Source organism: Anser cygnoides, chromosome 8, assembly GCF_040182565.1.
Source record: "Anser cygnoides isolate HZ-2024a breed goose chromosome 8, Taihu_goose_T2T_genome, whole genome shotgun sequence".
NCBI classification, from domain to species: domain Eukaryota; kingdom Metazoa; phylum Chordata; class Aves; order Anseriformes; family Anatidae; genus Anser; species Anser cygnoides.
The window spans coordinates 3,220,296-3,243,642 of record NC_089880.1 but is presented as its reverse complement, the minus strand read 5'-3'; the positions used below and the strand labels follow the sequence as shown (position 1 = coordinate 3,243,642).

Sequence of the window (23,347 nt, the reverse complement as noted above, 5' to 3'; positions counted from 1 at the left end):
GTACTGCAGACCTACTGATTAGTGAAAAGCAACAGGAAAAAAGGAGTGGGTTGGCTTTAAAACTTTTAGGTCATACTTTTCTTCTGTTAAAAACAATTTAGACATGTTAAAAGACTAATTACTGAAAATAGAATAACCATTTAATATCTGACTGGGGAAAAACAAAATCACCAAATTGCTTTGGATTTTGAATATCAGAAAGTTGATGGATGATAATGAGATTTGACCGAGGAAATAAAGGGTCCAAAACCTGCAAGCAGCAGTGGCAAGAATATAAATGATGCTTGCTGAAATGTCAATAATTCTCCATTCATTGCATGTTCAACATTACTGTAGCAGGGACTTTAGGCCAAGGGAGACACGTTCCCAGTGGGGACTACTGGGGCAGAGTGGAGGGCTAACACCATGCAGCATGAAAACACCGCCAGATCAGTTCTTCATTGCAGCTGCACTATACAAACAGATTTGACATTAATTTATACTGCCATACAACCAGGAAAATCTGATGGCTGGCTTAAGTATATGTGAAGTCAGACTTGGCAATTTAAATCACGTCGGTGATGCAGGCGGGCCTGCAGCAGGACACTTTGGGCCTGGCAGGGAGGCCTGGGCCTGCGGCCTGGCTCCTGCCTGGGGCTGGGCCTTTCTGCGCTGCTCCCGCGAGCTGCCCTCTGGAGGAGCTGGGAACATGCTGGGAAGGCAAAGTGGGCACACAAACAGTGGACTGTTTCCCTGAAGCCAAGGGTTTCCCTCTGCCACCAGGCTATTCTTTTATATTTGTTTTCCTGTGCTTGTTCATTTACACTCATGATTAAACTTCATCCATCCTGGACAGAAGTCTGCTTGTTTGAGGAGCACACAGACACGTACCCCCAGGTGTCTTGCTCCCGTTATGTTTATTTAAGGCTGCATCAATTCCCTGGCAGCGTACAGGGCAGGTAGCTGTGCCCACACCCATGCACTTGGACTAAGGACTGCCAGCCCCATGCTGCTCCTCAATGCCCTGCCAAGCCCAGCACTCCTGCCACAGCACAGAAGTCCAGCTCTGGCTTTCCAGCCTTAAGTAGTCGCCTTTCACCAGAGATGAATCTCTGAAGGACATTGTGTCTGCTTGTCCTGTGTGCCTCCAACGAGGTGCATGGCTGTAACTGCTGCCTGTCGGCAGGAGCTGCTCCTCAACCAGGCCAGCAGCGGCACCACTTCCCTGCCATTTTCCTGGCAGCTGGGCTGCCCAGCACGACGCCTGACCCACAGGTGCTACGATTGCTTCAGGATTGCCTCAGACCAAGATGAATTCAGACATAGTTTAGCCTGGCCCAGGCTAATCTCATTATAGATAATCTTGTTTACCACATGTACTGCTCGTAAAACAATGCTGGCTGTTAACTCTTGCTCTCCCCCATAAGGCAGCCCCTTAAAGACATCTGCAAGGGACATGCAGGGTAGTTGACAGCCAGTTCCCAACCACAACCTACCATCTCATCCACTGAGGACAAGGCTGGCAGCAACTCTTGCTGTGAAAAAACAGCAGTGCAGCAGCAGGCTGGGGCCTGTAGCGCTGCCAGGCCCACAGCATATCACCTTGGTTGTCAGTGACAGGTCAGCAACAGCCTCACTAGTGTTCTGCATGGCTTTGGTAATTAAGTTTAACCCTGCTGGGTTCAGCAGAGCCTCACCTGAATGAATGATTTCCCCTGTGCCATCTTAAGGACACACCTATCATGCAGCTCCCTTTTCAGATGGATGCAGGAGGGCACGTGCAAGAAGCATGTTCGTGCTGCTGGCACCTGTCATCTCCAGTGATGTTTCTGACCCCTGGATCCCCATGGCCACACCACACACACAGCCAGGTGCATGGGCTGCAGGGCTTGGGTGCTGCTAGTGCTGTGAGATACGGCACCCATGCAGTGCCAAGCAGAAAGCAGCCGGCTGGCTGTGCCCCAGTGTGCAATGGCTCTGCTGTTCCCAAGAGCGTTGCCGCTGGATGGGAAGCCTCTTCCTTCCTCCCATCTCAGATGCAGGGCTACTGCTCTGCATTTTTCTTTTGTTTTCTCTCCCACGCTGTGCTTTCAAACGTGCAATCAAAGGCTCACGCTCACATTGGGTTCAACACAGCTGGATCACACTGCCATACCGCCAGTCTGTTGCAATAAAGAATTCCAGGACATATTTACAGGTGGAGGCTTGTGCTTGTTCCAATTAAAAAAAAAAAAAACTCAATTATTTTACATTATGGTGGCTAACTAGGTGATATTCAGTTCACTGGTATCATCAGGTAATATAAATGCTGCAAGTTTCCTGATTTTTTTTGTCACTTGTTAAAGCAGTGAAGATGGCTGCCTCTTAGAACTCACTGAAAGGCATTGTTTTGTCTAGACCAGTGTCTCCATTTCTTTTCAGCAGATTGAGCTTACAATTATTTTAAAATTACAACATAAAAATGGATGTTTATAATATTTCCTATTCCAAAGATGACAGTAGTCTATTTTAAATTGAGCAGTTTTAAATACACTTTCAGAAGAGAAATAATCATTTTCTTTTCTGAAGCAAAAATATTCCATACAAAACGTTTTAAATTAGTTTTTTCAGGTCTTTACGCAACGTATATTTACCGAAAGTCTGTCATTTCTGTGAAAAATTTTAGTTCCATCAAAATGACTTTCTCTCTTACAAAAACCTTTCACTTGCCCACGCCCTGACCAGCCCCACTCTGTTTCCCTGTCAGATGTTCCCTGCAATACAAGAGGGGAGCTGTCCCCGATGCCTGGCTGCAGAGGAACAAGAGGACATATGATGTTGCCCCCTAGTACCTTACAGGGTGCTCCTAACACACCTACTGCAGGTATGCTCTTAGAAAGATACCCTTTGATACAAGTCAGGGCAAACAGCTACCCTTAGACAGGAGGAGGCTGGCGGGGTGTGCTGCCATGTGGGCCTACACACGGGGCTGTAGCACCCCAGCCTGCCAGGCCTGGGGGTCTGTGCTTAGCAGAACCCCCCCCCCCAGCAGTGATGCCAGGCGGCAGCTCCTGTGCCAGCTGCTCCCTACCCTCACAGAGCTGCACCCAGCCACGCTGCTCCGCACCGACGAGACCATGTCCTCTGCCGAAACCAGAGTGCGTTTCATAAATATTCTGCCAGACACCCTGCTGTCTTCTGCACTGTTTCCATAGTCAGCCTAGGAAGTTAATTTCCATCCATAATATTTGAAAATACCCTAATTATGAATTTAGCAAGTCTGCTTACTAACGCAGTTTTCCCTAAATTATTTCATGGTTAATTGAGAATTCAGTTGTAAAAAGTAGTAATAAACATGTGCAGCAAAACAAAGCTGAGACCTTTGGAAGCCTGTCTTGTAGAGGACAGAAAGCTCCTGTCCCTCTGGGACTATGTCTGATCCTAAGCTATAGATCCAGTATTTTTAACATTGCCTGTGGGAAAGTGTATCAGCCTTCAGCTGCCTAATTCCTAGAATCATCGAATCACAAAATATTCTGAGTTGGAAGGGACACACAAGGATCATCGACTCCTGGCTCCGCTTAAGAACCACCCAAGAATCAGACCGTATGTCTGAGAGCATTGTCCAAATGCTCCAGCAGGTTTGCAGCCTGTCCCAGTGCCCGACCACCCTCTGGGTGCAGAACCTTTCCGTAACACCCAGCCTGACCCTCCCGTCCCAGCTCCATGCCGTTCCCTCGGGTCCTGTCGCGGACCCCAGAGAGCAGAGCTCAGCGCCTGCCCCTCCGCTCCCCTCGTGAGGGAGCTGCAGGCCGCCATGAGGCCTCCCCTCGGCCTGCTCTGCTCTGGGCTGGACAAACCAAGGGACCTCAGCTGCTCCTCAGGCATCTTCCCCTCTAGGCCCCCCCCAACATCATTGTAGTCCTCATGCCTGTTTGTAGCAGAACTTATGTCTGTTCTGCTGCTGAATGCTGCAAAGGTCTTGCACGTGCTCTGTACCAGTGAATGGGTACTGAATTTAACATCAGACAGGATATGACACACTGGTGTTTTGGTGGACGCTACAGGGAAGAACGTGATACTGGCATTCATACAGCACCCCATACCTCCAGCCTGTTTATCCTCTCACTGTCTGATGCAGACCTGAACACCTCTAAGCAGCCATAAGCAAAGTATGTCCAGAGTGCAGGCACGGCCAGAAGGCAGATCTGCGGGCCAAATCCCACCTATCCATTGCCTGAAGCCACTCCACCTTTAATTCACTAGCAGGGGCATGACAGCATCTTGAAGTTTCTCCAGGCAAATGCAAACACTGTAGTGTTTTAAGTTCCTGAAATAAATATGAAATGAAGATTGAGAGCAGTTGATGGTTTAGATTATATACTGAGCTATTTTTAAACTTTTTCAGAATCCTGCAGCCAAATGGCAAGAGTGATTGTGGCAGTTATTAGCAGGGAAATATTTGCAGGAATTACATCGGGCTGATGGTTTACCACGCAAACCCGTCCTACAGAACTTGACGATTGAAATGTAAAGATGCTTTGACAGATGTTGTTTTCAAAGACTGGAGACATCCAAGCATGGTTTGTACCACACGTATTTTATACTCTTTACACTTTGCATTTCATGCATTTGTATTCATCAAACAGTAACATATATTAATTTATACATTTATAAGATGCTATTCTAAAGGATGATCAGTCTCAAGTGTATACCTGTAAGATACCTTGGAGTTCAACTATAAGGTATTTAATAAATAGACAAAAAAATGTTTTGGTTTGTATGTAAAGGGCAAAAGGCTGAATAAGTCATCATTGTTTGCCATTCTAATCATCCATCCAATGTACAGAAGACCACCTTCAGAAGTCTCTTCAATCATCTGTAAACAGTTATACTTTGTAGTTCTAGAGACTGTTTGCAGGAGCAAAGCATTCAACAAGCACAGTGAATATGTCAAGGAATTGTGTTCTCTATTGAAAAAAAATGCACTGTATTGAATTTGTCTCCATTTCTTTCCTTCAGCTTCAGCAAGGAACTGAGAGAACTCCAGTGTGTTTTAAAATTGGTTATTCCTGTCAAATATCATTTAGAAAAAAAAAAGCATTTTTCTCTTCCCAACCTAGCTTTAACTATGATTTTACAAGTTTTTTGGTCTCCACTGCCAGATTTGAAAAATCTCTATATTTAAAGGAATTACATTGAGATCTACTACAACTTCCTGTGTAGGTGTTGTCCCTTCATTTAATTCCTGCTTATCTGCCATTCCAACACAAGCAGAGAACAGAAACAGAAGACATGGCCCTGGCAGGCCGCAGACAAGGTTGGGACAAGTGTTGACCACCTGGAAGCACCCCCAGGAGGAGTGGGCAAGCAGCAGGAGTGACGGACTTGCCCAGGGGTGGGGTAGGGAAGGGGACAGTGCTTGCTAGGTGTAAAATTTTGCTTTGAGAAATTCTGAAACATTTCTGCACCCTGAATGCTGGAGCCCTGCCAGAGGGTATAAACTGATGGGTATAGAGACTACCAAGTGAATCCCATGAGGACAATTTTCAATCTTAAAAAGACAAAATACATACAGAAAGAAATGATCTTGTACACATCACTATCCTGGAATCCTTCATTCATAAATGCTTGGGCATGGATTATTCTTCCACCAAGCTGCACAATCAGCACTGCAGGCCTGAAGAAAAATGTGGTATAAGGTGCTGGAACAAACCTGGGGCAGACAGCAGAGTCAGAGAATACGAATGGGGTGAATAATAAACACCATGGTGAGATTCAAAACGTAGGGCAAGCTCATGCCACGCTTGCAATCAAGTGTTTACTGTCTGCCCCAGCATCATTCTGCTCCCATCTTTGTTGCCTTCAGTCTAAACAAAGCGACGTTTCAATCTTCTTTAAATTCAAGGACACTGAGTCCCTGAGTGCCCTGCTCACTAGCTCTGAATGGGAAAACAAACCTGCCTGGGCCCTAACAGCATCTTAGCTTACGTCAGTGATGCAGAACATATTGCTTCAAATGCATATTCTTCTAGGGGTGCCATCCATCCACCCTGACAAGAAATAGAGCGCTTCCTCCCTTTATCATGTCTGAGAGGGAGAAATGTGTGAAGCAAAGCTAAATGTGTGAAATGCAAATAGAAGTCGCCACATCCCGGTAATACATTCCTTATACTGTCTAGTAGCATTGCAGGGATACAGCTTGGGTATGCTAATGTCCCCAACAGATGGCACGTTGTTGCTGCCTACATAGAAGAGACACTTCTGAAGAACCAGAGAGGCAGAAGCAGCACATGGTATGTGAGGGGCAGCGTGCCACGTGGCCGTGCAGTGCACTGAGTGTTAGGGCTGGGGACTGGTGCTTGGGAAGGTATGGGCTGCATGGTTCTACAGTGGTCAAACAAACAAACAAAGATGTATGAGTTGTTGGTGTTGCCCTAGTTAGCAAAAAATCCTTTGAAAATAACGTTTGATAAAATACAGAAGTAATACTATACCAGTGTAATATAGCATGGAGATTCAAGAATGTTGTTGTTGGCAACTTTGGAAATGTCAATCATTTTTGTCCATTGGAAAACACTATTTAGATTATGAATTAAAAAAAAAAAACAGAATGTCACAATACTTTGAGAATTTTTTCTGTTGTGTGTTTGTTTAAAGTGCTTACAGCAGGGAGGACCAAAACATCCAGGAGCAACCAGTGCAATCTATAAAACTAGCATTAAGAAACAGCACATGATACAGTGAGCCCTGACAGATATTCAGGAGGACTTCAAACAGAGCTGACTTCACTCATTTTGCCACAGACTTAGGGAAAAGTTGGTGAGGTCTTTCTTACTATTTCTTAATGTGAACTACGTGGGTATTGTGTGACAATCTGCTTATGATTTATTCTCTGAATAGGTACAATGTGACCAATCACACATTTCCTTCTACAATATCATAGACAAACTAAACAAATATAAAACCAATTTTATTACTAAAAACTAGCGTAGTAGTAAATGACTAGTAAACTGTTAATTTTCTGGTCCAAACTATGATACTTCTGTTCTCTCCCAAATGAAAATTCAATCTCTGAGAATGTAAAACCTGTAGGAAATGGTGTTAATGAGGTAGGCTACCCCGCGTGGCCAGCCTGTAGCCCTTTGTATGCTGAGCTACAAAAGGTAGGGCCAAGAGTCAGCATACAGCTTTAGAAGTACCTTGTGAGTGGAAAAGTAAATGTCAAGTTCAAACCTTTAATGAAGGTCATTTTCTCTACAAGATTAAATGAACAGGACAGGACAGGATGTTGATCCTCCATATGTTAACTGACTTCTACCTCATCTGCACTGCTAGGAGAACACACTGATGCCTGCAGTTAAGCAAGGACAGAACCGCACTGTCTTGGCCAACCTGGAATGTCTACCCCACAAACTCATGTTTATAAAGGAAGTTTATCCTGTTTTAACACACAAAGTTTATTCCAGAAATCCAGTTACATTGAAATGAAGCATTATGTGGGGTCACATCAAAAGTCACATCAAAAAGATTAATCATTATTTAAATTTGGATTCACACTGATATGAGCTTCTACTATACCTAGAGATACTCTCTGTAAACTCTTCATAACAGCTGGAATACATCCACAGAGAATCTTTCTGCTTCATGTATTGCACTGAGGTCTAGATCCACCCGATGGTTCTGGACTTACCAAGATTAAACCTGTATGGCTCTCACCTAACTCCTCCTGTAGGCATTTTGCTCCAAAATTCAAATCGTCCAAGATTTCTTACAGCCACTAAGCCACACAGAAGATGGTTCCCAAAGTTTTGTGATAAATTTTCTCAACATGGAAGGGTCTTCCTTTCGGCAAAGGTGTAACCACTTATGTCCTACCATGTTGAGAAGTAAAATGTGTAATGTTCCCAGAGTCCACAAACTGATTATTCTGCCTATCCTAATTTGAAGATAAAAAATGTATTGAGAAAATTGAATAGAGGAAAAAATTTCCATATGCCAACCCCCTAACTAGTCACTTCTGCTCTTAAAGGCCACCAGTGTCTCAGCTTGATCCAATTACTGCTTTGTACAGCTTATCACACCGACCATTTTCCTTCCCTCCTTTTCTTCAGAGCTAAGCCTCATTAATGGGAAATGTGACAGGTCCAGTCAGTGTTACATCCAAACTCCCAGGTTAGTTCTCTATTTGGAAGCAACCTTAGGTTTTATGAACTTTTATTCAACACAAAAAGCAGCCTCTTGGCACTTGCATTCTTTAATGGATTTGTGTCATTTACATTAGTTCTGTATTCATATTGTTTTCTTCAGAATTGCCTCTAATAAAGACATACATATATATATGTTTATATATGTCTAGACTGTCTTGGAACATTTTTCACTACCCTGGTAAGACAGCAGAAAGATATTTTTCAAAGGATTGAAAAGATCCTTGCATATTTTTTCTCACTCTGCTATTCTAAATGTCAGAAAAATTGAAGAAGTGAAAATGCAGCTGTATCCTATCTTTAAGCAGCTGTATCCTATCTTTAATCAGTCAGAATTGAGGTCCTATTTCTTTAAATTCTCTTGTTCTTCGTTTTTAACTCTCTTGTAAAACCTCTCAGATATACAACAAGAAATAAGCTACAGTTTTATATCTCTCACAAAAGCTTTTAAGAAAAATGAGTACTTGAGCTTTCCCAGGTCAGAACATTTCCACTGTAGAGTTTTGGCACAAACACATAGCAATGGCTTACATGCTAATTTAATTCCTCAAGATGTAGACGCAAGACTTACAAAAGGAATGCACTTTGTGAGCTTCCGACCTTTAGTTAGCACAGCCCCCTCACTCACTGCCATGACTGCAGTGCTCTGAGTGCTGTTGCATGAGCCCCTGTGGTCCCCAGCCCCATGCCCAGCCCTCAGCTCCCCACCAGACCCCCTGCTAAAGCAGATCCCACCTCGGCTCTGCAGCTCTTTTCTTCCATCAAAAAGTTTCAGTTTTCACTAGAAAACTACTGACTAGTTGTAGCTGAGATTAAGATATGGAAAAATCACATCTTTTCTGATCCTGAGAATACCATTCCTAAATTTCCCCTTATGCCTAGAGCCCATGTAGCCCAGATTGGGTAAAAGAAAAGCAAAAAAGGAGCTGTATGACTTCAGTGCCATTGAAGCCAGTCCCCCAGGTGGGTGTTAGCAGTCATTGCAGAGATGGGGAAGAGATGCTCCTTGTTGGTCCTGCAGCTCCAGCTGCCTGCCCTCAGCTCACACACACTGCAAGAGCCTATCCTTAAATTCCCATTTGGACAAAGCTGAAACATAAAAGCACGGTCTCCAGCATCACATGAGACAGTGATCTAACCACACAGTGTTTCAGAGGGGACTTTCCAAGTCACAGGAATGTAGGGTTCACCTCAGGGTGACTCAGAAGATCTTTAGTGCTTGTGAAAACTTTTCCCTCCACAACCAGTTACAGAAGCTAAACCAAGCACTGTTTTATCATGGGCAATGCTACTCTGGAAGAAGCGCAACAAATGAAAACATAATAATAAAAAAGAAGCTGAGCCTCTCCCAATCAATAATTTCAGTTTTACAGCAAGTAGTTGTAAAACAAATAAGCACTGGCCAGCACAGGCACCCTGTGATGCCAGCTCAGGCCAGACCTCACGGTGAATGCAGCCGACAGCTCCGTGTGCATCACGCTGTGCTGCTGTCTAAAGCAGCAGTTCTCCAAAATGTACCGTAACTTCCACAGGAGCCACTGCTTAACAAACCATGCCTTAATCCATTAATGGAGCTGAGCCAAAATGAGAAAAATCATGCTCAGGGCAAATCTGTCCATTTTCTGGTGTGCCAGTTTCTGGATATCTCAGCTGGGAGAAGTCGGGATGAAGCACTTCTCTAGCAGTGGGCACAGCCGGTCTGAAAAGAAAAGAAGTCAGGTTACAATCAGTAATCACACCACCCTTCAGGAGACGTGCACCATTATGTGAGGTGTGCTTCATCCTAGTTCAGAGAATCTCTCCGAACTCCATCCTCATCACTGGCTTCCTTTAGAAAATCAAAGCAAAAGAAGCAACACCAAAATAGCTTCCACAACAGTGCCAGTGTTTTAGTTTGTATATCCCGAGTAAACTGAGGGAATCATTTGAGAGGAACCAGAAAGAAAAAAAATCACCTTTTACAGGCCTACAGTCACATGAAATGCAGTCTACGTGCCTTTTATCTCCTAATGACTTTTGCAAGGCAAAATCCAGAAGCAAACAGTGAAGCATGACCTTGACTGCAGGAAGCGTGACGCTGCTGGCAAAGGGGCCTATGCTTACATTTTACGCAGGGGTCATCTCCTCTGGTGATTACAGCACTGTGCAATAGAGGCCTTGGAGTCTCACCATCAGATACACCAAAGCAGCCCCCAGAGAAGCAATGAAACGGGCAGCGTCTTCAGCTTTGTTCCCCGCTAGGGCAGACACACCAAAGGGAGGCTGTGGGCACGTGCCCCGCCGGCCTGGCTCAATGCAGCAGCAGGGCCCTCATGCCACCATTACTCACGCTGCTGCATGCACGGAGCCCACAGTGGCAGCATGCAGCGTGACCAGAGCATGGCAGCTTCCTGATGTCAGCAGAGCCACAGGGTGGCTAATGTAATTTAAAAACCAAATAACCAACAGAATTATAAATAAAATACTAAGTAAGTAAAGTTGGGTGAGAATGCTCCCCGATCACACAGAAGCCACCAGCTCGCTGGCACACCTTGCCCCTGCACGCTACTGTTCACAAAGGCCCCTCTGTGCCCAGAAAAGCCATGGAGGAGGAGGTTGGTGGTTCCTCAGGAGCCAACCTTGGCCTGGCCAGGCCCATACACCCAGGCAAAGCTCCCACAAGGCCACCTCGAGCACTGCAGGACCAGGGCAAAGGCAGACATACTGCTGTGCTAGGCCCATGCCTTCACCAGTAGCAGCCACAACAGCGAAGAGGACTGGGGGCAACCTGTGCTCTTTAATGAGGCCTAGAATTCAATTCCAATTGTGCCACAATTCTGGGAAAGAAAGTACAGCTCAGGTTTTCTCCTCACTTACACTGGTGTGCTGGGAAGATTTAGAAAGAATTTAGGGCAGACTGGCCTTGAAGTGATGAGTTCCAGATTTTACTGTCATAGAATATTAAAACACTGGGTTTGCATTGCAGATAGAGGCACAAGTTTGGTACCACACTGCTCAGTCCTGACAGGACTGAGGCACTTCTACACATGACCAGAAGCAAGATTTCAGATTCCATGGGAGCTTTAATGTCAAAAATACAGGTGCCTCCTAATTTAGGCCCATCATAGGCAATCATTAGCTCCATATGTATTTGGAGGAGCATAGTTTGACAGGCTGAGGTGCTCAAAGTGGCACTGATATATGCAGGAATTTCGGCAGTACTTTTGCAAACTTTGTCCTCCTGCAAATCACTTACATAAAGCTCGTTTTTTAAGTTCAAACACCCCAGTTTCTTCCTGTAGTTTAAAAAAAAAAAAAAAAACACACACACACTACCTCCAAACAAATGAAAAACTGTGTTTTGTTTTTCCTTAGATATCTTTTAGATATCTTAGATATCTTTTGAATGTCTGTGTTCCATCCAGGCATGAAACAGGAGGTCAGTAGATGTACAAAAAAAAGTCTGTGGCCTGGGTATTCCCAAGCCAGTGATGGCAGCAAGCTGGAAGCAGGGGTAAGCGCACTTCAGGCCATGTTTACACCAGTGGTGGTATTTAGAAAATACCAGACAACTCTTTTGAATCCCCCTTCCAGTCCCTGCTTTTCTTGTAATCAGTGTGCCCAGTGAAGGCCATGCCAGGACTCCGGTGCTGTGTCTCCATGCAATAGCCCCAGCAATGTTCCTGTGACAGCCAGACCTGCCTCTGGAAGGATGATGCTAACAGCAAGCCGTGCCCTTTCCTGCCTCTCTCCACAGCTTCTCACATGTTCAGTTGCCTGCGTCATCTCTCAAGCCACTGAAGTGTATGCAGTATTCCAGTTTACATTTTAACAGGAAAGCTTCACCTTCCTCTTACATCTATGTATAAGCAATACACTCTTTAGAAGACCTAAAATTCTCATTGATTGTGCAGCAAGACAGAAAAGCTGTGTCTCGTGGTGATAGATGGGATTACTCCACTGGCTCTTACCTTTGGTAACAGATTCCATGTGTGTTAGCACATAGTTTAAGAGGAATTATCATCTTTTTAATAGATCACATACTGAGTCACAAGCTACATATTCAACAGAAAATCAAGCTAATTGTTCACTTCTTCTAAGATATCCCTGAAGGATAATCAACCTCTGCAGAGCTGTTTCTTAGTTGGAAACTAAGTAATTAAGCTGAAGAAATGCATTTTTCTTTCAAGATTCTCTGTATTTTCTTTTATTCTTCTTCATGCCAAATACATCAGTATGAACATAAATGACTTTAATTAAAAATTAAAATTAGCTCAAGTTTTGTTTTGTTAAATCCATAAATGAAGAACAAAAGAGACTGTCAAGACAGAAAAAGAAAACACTGCAACCTTTCTGACAGTTCTCATCCCTACCCACTTGCACAGCAAACTGTAAACATGCAGTGTGGCATCATCTTCCTGAGTGCACCTCAAGAGTCTTCAGTAGGATTTATCATATGTGGGCTTCAGCTAGTAAAGCAGTTACACATGTTATAAATAAAAAAATGGACAGTGCCATAGTATGATAGATCTATGAAGCCCCCAAATTTGATAGGAATCTTCTTTATTAATTTAATCTATCACTGGCTAATTGCTTATATACTGTAAATCTGCAAAGGTCAATTCTTGAAATCACCAAACAATAAAAAGGTATGAAACACTAATAAGCCCTAATAAAATAAGAATGTTAATCAATAGTCTAAATGAAGCCTTGTATTGCCAATGATGCATGAAAATATATTATTGTTAGGGACTACAAGCATGGGTTCCACTGAAACCACTAAAATAAAAAGCCATGTATTTTGAGTCAAATGCAGTATAAAGAGCATCTGTAAATACTGACTGTACAATGAACTCCTGCAAGAGAACAGCCTCAAGGACTAAAACATTACACCAAAAAGCTACACAAACCAAAAAAAAAAAAGAAAAAAGAAAAAGAATGCTGATGCAATAATACCTGACAAAGGCCAGCTCTGAACTGTACGGACATAACAGGAGAACTTGTTTATACATATCAAATACTGCATGTTAAAGATATGCAAATAAATATTTTTATATATTAAACTGTAATAAACTTGCTTATCAACCTGCAGCCTCACACCAGACAGACTCCTTTACCTACTGCATTCAAACCACTGTGCTGACAGGACAGAGCTACTGCAGGTGCTCACTGCTGTAGCAGGAAGCAGACTCATCACTCAGGCTTGCTTCACCAGATTGCCTTATGCCCATTTAGAGAATTCCTGTCTTCCTGAGTTTCTAACTGCTTCTGAGGAATATTAAAGAAAAATGGGGTTTTTAAAGCATCTCTGCATTCTAAAAGGCTGCAGAACTGTGTTCTGTTTGTAGGAGCAATTTGGTTTTATTAAGCAGCATGACACAGACGAAGCGAGCTGAGATAAGCTGTGTACAGTACATTGCAGCAGAGTCGTCATCAGCAGCAGCTGCCGCCGATCAGCCTAGAACCCGATTACCCAGAGATGCACTGGCACACTACAAGGAAAGGTGTTAAAAACCCTTCCTCCCGCTTACTCATCAGCCAAGATAGACACTCTGCTTCACCTCTGATATTATTGAAGGAATTTCTCATGGCAGCAGAGAGGTTTGGCAAACTATATTTCTCAGGCAGTATTTTTGTATTTCTCTGTTTTCATTAAACCTCTTTTGCCAAACTGCCAATTTTGAAGGTCATTTCACTTGCATGGCACTGTTATAATACATTTCACAAGCAGTGTAGACATCACTTACTGTGAGGTCTGTATTTCTTATTTTCCTGCTGGTAGGAAAATAGAATACTTATACCAGTTGGCAACCCAAAGAGTTAGACCTGCTACAGGCAGGTCTTAAATCGCTTTTGTAAAAAGGTCTATTAGCACATTTGATCTGAGCAAGAAGGGATCACTAGTTTACTCTATTAGTCTGATTTCTTCCCAAATAAATTCTGCTCATGAATTTTAGAAGTATTGAATTAAAGGAATCTGGTTGTCAGGGACAGGCATGGATGCTGGGAACATATAATAATGTACTCTCATGTTTTCAACAGAAAAAAAGGCAGCATTATTCTTTCTGAACATTTCCTTCCTCTTTAAATCTTCAGATACTCTGCTTTCTCTAAGGTCATTGCATGAATTTAAGATACACCATTCTGGAAACTAAATTAGCCCTCATTTACTGGGAAGTTGAATGCAGCCAGACTAATGGTGGTGCAAATATAATTGGTTCCCAACATGTGTCAGTGTGTATACTCCTCAAGCCACGGAAAAGATGCATTATGGGACTAATTTTTAAATGTTAATGGATATTGGATGTTTGCCAGACACCCAGCTGTGCACAAAACATTGAGATGGTAAATAGCTCTTGATCTGTTTAGAAACAAATTATAATGGCTGTTTGGATTCCACATGACTGAAGGCATGGTAACCAGCACAGGCTCACAGACTGACCCTATTAACTGCACTGAGGGGAATGCTCCAATTTTTAAAATCAAGATAAGAGACATAAAATAAGGCTATTAAGATTGTGTTTAAAGTATTTTAGATTAATATTAAACAAACAGAATCCCAACAACAACCAATAGCACCTGTTACCATTGCCTTAGTGAGCTAACTTATTTTAGGGAGCTTTTTTGGTAGGAGGTCAAAAAGAAAGTGCTTTTATCACTCAATTAATTTGACTCTAAAGCCGAGATCTGAATGAAGTGCTTACCTGCATTTACAGCATAAAATCTCTCCTGCCGCACATCAGCAATAGGTCTCACTCAGCTGCACCAGGGAACAAGACCTCTTCTCATTTGATGTGCAGTTCTCATAATTTTTAATTGAAATCTATGAATATGAGTATTTGCAGGAAAGTCTCTACTTGAAATTTCTTACTAAGTGTATTCATTTGGTCAGCAGAGCCCAACAGGGAACTTCAGTCAGCTGAATTACATGCTTTTGATTACTGTTCTGTAGAATTAGCTGAAAGTGTCATTTTACAAGTGAAAAGTGTACTAATTATCAACAACATAGGAGACCTCTTTTCCATAAAGTTGTGTGGTCAGTAGGTTGAGAGCCCTTTCCACAAATAAGACAATCACATGTATATTCAAGGGATCTCCCTCTTCAGGATTTTGCTGTTTGGGTTTGAAAAATTCTGGAAGAGCTTTCCAGCATAGGACATGATCAGTCCAATTCAGGGTATTAAAGTTTCTCCATTAAAAAAAAAAAAAGTACGTAATTCCAAATAGAAGATCACAGTAGCATTGAACCAACAGGGAAGGACTCCAGACTGCCCAAGCAATGATTATGTGGTGATATAAAATCATAGCTTGTAGCTGACACTAAATTTAGATCCCCTGGGTAACTTTGCAGTTACAGATTTGTATCTTGAATTTGTGCTTCGTGACATCTATTCTGCATATTTGTTTTTAGCTGAGTGCTTTCTGCTGGTTTTGGTACCTTACATAGACTGTTCTCTATGATCTGAAATACTTTGAGATATTAGGAGAAGCAGCTTGAAAATCACTTCTTAGATTTCTTCAAAGTTAATTTTCTGTTTGCCTTCTCTAAAGAATATGGCTTTCACCAAATGTAGAACAGCTACAGAAATAAAATTATCCTGGCCATTAGGAAATGTGATTCTAAGATATACCATCAAAACATACCAAAGAACAATGTATTTTTTCCCTGACAGCTCAAGAATCTTGATTCATTCTTACAGAGTAAGTATAGATTTCGGTGAAATGTTTTCCACACCACCAATTTAAAGTTCTTAGAAAGAAAAGAAAAAAAAAGAGGCAACAAACAAAATCCCCTTCCTCAGCCCCGTGATTTTGTTCAGCACACCATGAGAGAAGGTCTGGCCCACAGAGGTGTTCTGCAGGCTTGCTGCCACCCAATGCAGGAGGACGGCATCGCTGCCTCCCCAGCCTCAGCCCTCTGTGTCAGGCACTCCAGGGCTGGAAATCATACACATGACTTTACCTCCACCCTGCTAGCAGAATATGAGAAAGGCCCAGACTCACCTGCAGTACAGAAATACTGGAGAAGAGTCGGAGTTGGGACATGTGAGTATTGGTAGAAAACAGGGCTGGGCTGGCAACTGGATCTCCTCCGAGCTTTAGGGGGAGGATGTGTGCCTTCGATGCTGTGCTTTGAAGCTCATCTTCCTCTGCCAATGGCAACAGGCAAATCACAAGTAGCTAGTGCTCCACAATAAAAGAGAGATGAAAACAAGCTTATTGTTCATTGATCATCCTGGCCTGGGGAAGGAGAGTGTCCGTCAGCACATGCAATTCACACACCCTTCTAAGGTTATTGTATATTCCAGCCCAGCTGCAAGCAAACAAGTGGGACTTCTCTTTCCTAGGAAATCACTGATTCACCATCAGGATTCAGATAGCACGACTACTTCAAGGGCCAAGCCATACGTTCATTTACATTAGGATGAATCTGAAATAATTTCTCTAACACTGGAGAATTTATTCTTAATTTTCAAAAGCAAATGGGAGCAGAGTCTGACAAGCAGCACACAGGGTTTGTACAACCTACATCCAAAGTGTGTTTTCACAGATGCAAAGTAATTTCATTATAGTACACTGCAAAATCTTTTACTTGCATAACTTGTTTCCATTTCTTTTTAGTGTAATGAGATTTCATGATGAAAGCCAAATACAATCTAGTATAGCAAAAGTGCATGTTACACTGATCCTAATAAGCCCAATGAAAATCAATAATGCTGCTAGTTTCCCTGAAATCAGCCTCCATAAGCTCCAAGCACCGTGTTCTGCCTAAAGAAGAGTATTAGCAGCTTATAAAAGACAGATATTTCCTAGTAGAAAAACTGAAAACAGTTACACTTCAGAAAAAAATAAAAAATAGTTATAAAAAACAACAACAAAAGGCGATAGTTGTCTCCTGTCCTTAAATTGCTGGTAAGAAAAAAAAAAAGGGAAAAAAAATCAGTTGTGTTCTCTTTTCATCCAGTTCCCAGCTGTAATCAAACTGCCTCAATGACTGCAGCCTGCATGAGGATGAGTCACTAGTCCCTGACTTCTCTTCCCATTAAGAAAAGAACAATATTGTCTACCCTGTTCACTGAACAATGACGAGAAATTTTGCTGAGAGAGCAGAAGCCCCAGATTCACTGGCATAAAAATGAGGATAATAATAATAATAATAGTAATAGTAATAATAATAATAAAAGGTGCAAGCACACTATCAAGGAGCACTACTAAAAATTCAGGCGACCTGCTGCAATCAACTTTGGAAAATATGCAGGTATCTTCTGTCGTATTTCTTACCTTTGGCTTTTTGCATTCCCTGCATTCTGTAATGGACAAGGCTGAGTTAAGAAGGGAAAAGAGGGCAGATCTGAGAGCAAAGACTAAAACGCACACGTCGGAGCACAGGAACAGGCAGTATGTTTAGTCATATATAGTACATCTAGTATAGTACTATACATCTATATAGTACATCTGAGAGTAATACCCATAATTATGTAGGTTTTTATACTGCACATATTTCAAATGAAATTTTTCTTTGAAGTTTGCCTCTTCTTAAATAAGCTAATAAATGCAGGAAGCTTAAAACAATTTCCATTGCATTCATAAGCTATTTTCTTTTTTCTTTTTTTTTTTCCTCCTTTGCATAAGAAAATGTTTCTCTGTAATGATCTACCTTATGAATGACCTGAGGAAATAATTTTTGGTTTCTTTAAAATGCAGCCATTTGTTTCTTACTGGTGAGTTCAATTTCATTAGAAGTTATGGAGTGAACACCAACAGGCTATTTGCAATATTGAATAGCCAAAGGTGCATAATTACTTCCAGTTTACTATTAAAACAATATTTAAATAATTCAGCATGCAGTTGCTTTATTCTCTTTTTAATGATGTACTATTAACAGGTTGACAGGTTTGCAAGAGTAAGGCCTTTTATGAATTTTTTTGCATTAGGAAACTCTTATAGAAGCAAATGTAAACATGAGCTGTTATTTTTGTACAACGTTTGCATTATAAAGTCTTCCCTCAGGACAAGAATATATTGAATATTTGCAAGTGTATAACTTCATGTTAGCAGCATATTTGTGTTTATTTACTAAATGTAAGTGTGGTAATTCTGAATAAAATGATCTTACATACAGACCACACATGTACCATAGAGAAATAGATGCCATGGATACGCAGGAGATGTACTTCTCGCTTTGGCAGGGGGATGAGGCATGGCTCATTCAGGCTAGTTCATACATTGTAACGGCGTATGCCCATACATCACAGGTGTACAGTACTGTTTCTATGGTGACTGGCTCACATGAGCAGGAAATTTCATTTTGATAAAGTTATATTCTTGGGCAGAGGAAGAAGCATCAAATATGGTGGTTTTTTAGTGTTTGAGATATAACCTGTAAGTAACAACAGACCTAAAGAGGGAGTCACAATTTTCCCAAGTGGTATCAGCACCTGTAAATAATAAATTGGAAGTGGCTTATACGTTTGGGAACATACCTGTAACAAGACTTTGCCTTTTTCCCCACAGAGACCACGGCAGGCAGAAGCAGCAGCAGAACCACGAGCACAATGCCGAGGGAAGCGCTGACAACGCTGGGCATTTCTGTGCTCTTTCTGCTCACCACTTAGATAGCATGCTGCTGGCTGAAACCACATTGGGCTTTATGGAGCTGAAAAATGTAAAAATTACCTTCAGGTGAAACATTTCACTAATTTCAGCTTATGTAAAAACTTCAATATTTGTTGATCAAAGAAGTAAAACTTCAGATGGGAGGTCTTTCTGATGCAATCAAAGCATATTTTGAAAACAGTGAAATGGAACGGTTTCACTTTTTCCAGCTCCCCGCCTACCAGGGTTTATCATCTCTAACAATTCACTAAAGCTGACAGAAATTTGCTAAACAAGTCCACAGACCAGAAATGGCATTTTTCAGGGAAAACAGGATTTGACTGCAAGATGTCACTCTGCTCTACTCCAAAAGGGTAAAGAAAATATAACCATCACCAGGCTGGAGAGCACCTGAAGTAGTTCTTTTCCTTTAACCCCCAGCTTTCAGCAGCATCTTCTGTCCTCCAGGAAACTGAACAGTGGGTTCCCCAGCCCAGGGCTGCCTGCAAAAGGGCTCCAGCTATCTGCCAAATACAAAGGTAACCTACATGACTTTGCCTCCTGCCCGAGTAAACAGGAGTGAAAGGAGCTCCTCATGTTGCACTGAACATAGCGTCACAGTCATTGTTTTGATCTAGAGTGGGCCTTGCATGCCTCCCCAAACTGCTGTGTGTTCTAACTACAGAAGGGAAAAACTTTGGTATCTATGGGAAGAAGAGAAAAACAAACAGAAGATACCGGTTTTAAAGCAGGGGCCAGGGATTGCTGGGTGGTCTGGAGGTAACACAGCCAGAGAGTAGAGCTGCAGTGTAGGCCATTGCAACATGCTGGGCATCACACGTCTCAATGTGGAACAAGCTGGAGGGCTTGGGAAGCAGAAGAGACAAGACCTCCTCCACAGGTTAAGCTACTAGAAGGAGAAAAGTTCTTAGCTTGTTTGGTAAACAAGGCTCAGGAGGTATCTTTTAAATTAATTAATTTTAAATCCTGATGTTTGCAAGCTCCTAGCTATTTACATCTAGCAGCTTTATGCAAACAGCTATTAAACTGAGACATTTTTGGATCATGGATTTTTTTATGCATTCATTTGTAACAAAAAACATTAAAATAATAAAGGATTGATTACTGCTCCTAGACCTTGTGCAATGGTTGGAAGGTACAAAGTATTAAAACCCTTTTACCTGGTAAACACCTTCCCTTAACCTAACTGGTGTTTCACCTGGGGAAGCCAGCAAGAAAGCAATTCAGTTTCCAGTGTATGTTAAGCACTAGTCATTGCTATAAAGGCCTGTTGGTAGCACCAGGCCCTTAGCTATTACACGTCTCTTCCTAAACTGTATCTTAACTTCCATAAACAACCAACAAGGTGGAATCTCCTTTTGAATCTCAGCATTGTGGTCTTTTATTATAAGAAAAAGAGTTTGTACTGTAGTAATATCGCTTGCCAGTGAGAATTCATTCTCCCCCATACCCTCCTGAACCAAGGACCTAGAATACAGTAAGATAAAGAAAAGCCAAAGAAAATGAAAAATATCAATAAAGTTACACCAGTAAATTGAAATACTTACTGTCTTGGGAGGAAAACCTTTTATTAAAATAAAAATACCTGAGATAGTATCAAGGCAGTGTGACAATGAAGATGTCATTACTAAATAGGACTCTTCGGTCCCTTAGCTGTCAATAATTAATACATTATTTACACTTGCACATTCTCATTTCCCAGCTTTCAAGATTTCATTTACACTCTGATCCTTTGCTCAGCAGCAAATTTAACAACATTGTGACTTTCTTCTGCCTGACACTATACACCTATCAAGCTGAAAGAGAATACCATCTAATATGTGCATTTATTAAAGTAGAAAGCTTCAGTTACTGGAAGAAGTGACAAATGCCAGTGTTTGCCACAATAAACTGGAAGAGAAACAAATTGCTCCCAAATAAAAATCAATTAAGAAGCCATCTTAATAATACTGTTGGTGGGAGCCTCAACATCTGCATGTTTTAGGTGAATGTAGCTGAAGTGTTTCTAATTAAAACCGAAAGGAATCAGCAAACTTAGGAAAGCCATACTGACAATTGCAGACAACCTTATGTTGAAGATGCAGCATTTTGACTATCTGAAACTAAAATATTCTATTAGGTTGAAATAGCCTTTTTCTTGTGATGCAGAGAAGATGCATCCATTATATATTCCTAGGAGAAGCAAAGTCAGATGATCGTATGAGAAGTATATCGCCAGTGTACATAAATGTGCATATTTATTCAGTATCAGAATACGCAAGCTATGAGCACAAAATTTAACACATGTTAAAACTGTGCTTTAAGCAAGGATTACCAGAACATAGTGGACTGGGGTAATCATTTTAAAGTCAGTGCCAATTTTAATATTGGAGTTAATTTTATGCAAGTATTCTGGACCTATCCCAGCACACCAGGGACAGACATTGGATGATCTCAAATGGGGAAAATTATAGAAATTTGGTTTTGGTGCTCTCAGAGGATTTTTTGGTTGACTTCAGTGGATTTTGAAGCATGTCCTGAGTGTAATCAGAAACTATTAGGAGCAAGAAGAATAATAGTCCTCTTCTGAAACAGGATGACCTGAGGGAAGCAGACAACCTGGAGATCCTTTTCCACATGCAGCCAGTCTACTGAACTATTGAACAAAATCCCAACCAAGTTACATTGTCTTTTTTGGCTGTGTGGGATTTATGGTCATCATTTAGTATACCGTCTTGTAAATCTATAAAAATGTCATGTTCCCATTTTAATAGCTCAACTACTACAGAAAGGGACTGCATTCTCGTAGCAAAGCACACCCTTCCTCCAGCTGGAGTTTGCCTGCACCACCACAACATCTGGGTTGCATTAGGCAGAAGAGATCTGTACAGCGTGACAGCTCAGGGTTAACCATACCACTGCCTCTTGGTCTCTCCAAGCAGCTCTGCTGAGTGATTGCTGCAGTTTCTGCACATCTCTGTGGTGAGGCAGGCATCCTTGTTAATCATACAGAGCCTGTCTGGATTTGGCACTTTCTGAAATTTCATCTCAGGAGCTGTAATCAGAGGGAAAACACAGACACTCTGGGCAGCTTCGACAAAACAAAATACCATTTGTTTGTCCAAAAAGGAGCACTCCAGACAGAGGGAGAAAGGGCTGAACTGATGTGAACTTATTGTCTTAGATAAGGCTGGGCTTTCCCAATGCATTCACGTACTGTTGACACGGAAATCCACCTGAGACCAACTTACCCCTCGGCTCAGCCTCGCACAAGCAACACAGCAGCCAGTCCAACAGTCCCATTGCACGATTGCGGTGATAACCAGCTTCCAATTTCTTCATGCATAGCCAGAACCCACTCATCACTGTCAAAGCTATGCAAAATAGGGAGGTCTGTATTAAACGCTTTAGTGTAACAACTCCAAAGTTAATACCATGTTAATTGATTTCCCATTGCACTGCATATTGAGTCCAGTTTCTACAGCCCTGTCTCCTCCTTATCATCTGGCGATCTCCAGTTGGCACTGGAGCGGATACATGTTGTTGTTGCACCCTCGGTGCCTGCTGCATCTTACTGTCCTGATATTTTCCAAACAAGCTTTATGACAACTGATTACTACAATGCCATAAAAATTAGTTAATGCTCAGCAAAAGAGAGTTCATGCATTATTTTGCACTCTGAGAAATTAGTATCATGTGCTTCAAATAAAAATTTCCAGGATGAATTTTTGCATGCCAGTTCTTAGCCAGGAGCACAATATATTGGTTAAATTGTGTTTTCTTGTTAGCAACAGAGATTTTATAGCAGAAGCCCTGGCACAATCTTTATGATAGAGGAGCAAACAGTATTGCATACACTCTGCCGTAAAAAGTAATAATTTCTGGAAGACTCTAGCACAGTAAAAATTCCAGGCTGTGGACTGGATTCAAATTGGTAAGTACCCAAAATGTGTCAAAATGCCACCCAGTTGCAAGGAGATCTGTTCTGAATTCCTGAGCTATTTATTTCATGAATATATTGTTTATGAGACATGCCAGATTGATGGCTTTTTTTTTTCCAACATGGAAATCAGAGTGTAAATTTTCCTCTGCTGTCCATTTCTGTAAATTACTCCTTGACTAGTGATAGGCCACCTTCATTTAACGGGTTAAGAAAATGGTTTACTCCTTCAGTACAGATGTTCTTCATTTCTATTTGCTCTCATTTTCATCATTAACAGAAATATTAATTAATAAAAATTAAGAGGTTTGTAATATAAGTCACTTGGAAGAAATTTTGTTCATTCATGGACTGTAAGCGAAAAGCCTACTTGTTCTTTCATCATGTTGCACCCTTGGGACTACTGACATTATTGTTTTCCCAAATCCTGACCTAAACCTCGGCCAGGTAAGAAGGCACTCGGCAGAGTCTGTGGCTGACTAGGAAGCTCCTTTGTCATTTATCTTTCCTGCCAGTACATTAAGCAAGCATAAAGTTTGGTTTAATAAATAAATAAATAATAATCAGATGCAACATTTACATCTAATTTGGCAAAATCATTCATAGCCCATTCTCTCCTGGATATATTTGTGAAAGATGGGAAACTGGAAAGCATAAGATAGTCAGC

General features: G+C 41.7%; 1 long non-coding RNA gene across 3 annotated transcripts in view; it reads right to left on the bottom strand.

The window, feature by feature from the left end:
- Nucleotides 1-1,059: 1,059 nt before the first annotated feature.
- LOC136791377 (uncharacterized) overlaps nucleotides 1,060-23,347 on the bottom strand; it is a 33,617-nt gene continuing 11,329 nt past the window's right edge. Inside the window, exons 3-8 of one of the 3 annotated variants that reach the window (XR_010833250.1) lie at nucleotides 21,992-22,114; nucleotides 21,657-21,795; nucleotides 19,479-19,647; nucleotides 18,629-18,801; nucleotides 16,149-16,331; nucleotides 1,060-9,864 (exon numbers count right to left, since the gene is read on the bottom strand). This is a non-coding gene — a long non-coding RNA (uncharacterized lncRNA). Of the gene's footprint in view, nucleotides 9,865-16,148; nucleotides 16,332-18,628; nucleotides 18,802-19,478; nucleotides 21,796-21,991; nucleotides 22,115-23,347 lie in introns of all 3 variants that reach the window. The other 2 variants (XR_010833249.1, XR_010833251.1) reach the window with 2 other exon arrangements.